Source organism: Meleagris gallopavo, chromosome 17, assembly GCF_000146605.3.
Source record: "Meleagris gallopavo isolate NT-WF06-2002-E0010 breed Aviagen turkey brand Nicholas breeding stock chromosome 17, Turkey_5.1, whole genome shotgun sequence".
Taxonomy (NCBI): Eukaryota; Metazoa; Chordata; class Aves; order Galliformes; family Phasianidae; genus Meleagris; species Meleagris gallopavo.
This window is the reverse complement of record NC_015027.2, coordinates 11,383,553-11,383,787: the sequence shown is the minus strand read 5'-3', so window position 1 is coordinate 11,383,787 and position 235 is coordinate 11,383,553.

Sequence of the window (235 nt, the reverse complement as noted above, 5' to 3'; positions counted from 1 at the left end):
AAAAAGAGCATTTCTGTAAAAGTAGAAGTTTTTTTTAACCTATTTAACAGTTGGCTTGTAGGATGATGTGTCTGCCATTGATGGCCTTGCATTGCAGAGCGTGTCTGCAGCCCAGGTGCTTGGTCGGTGCGTGAGGTTGGGTGAGTGCAGCCAGGTATGTTGTCATGGCTTAGTTACCGATGATAAAAACTGAATGTACTACTGTAGTGAACTTTGTGTTTCCAGCTTGGAGTAT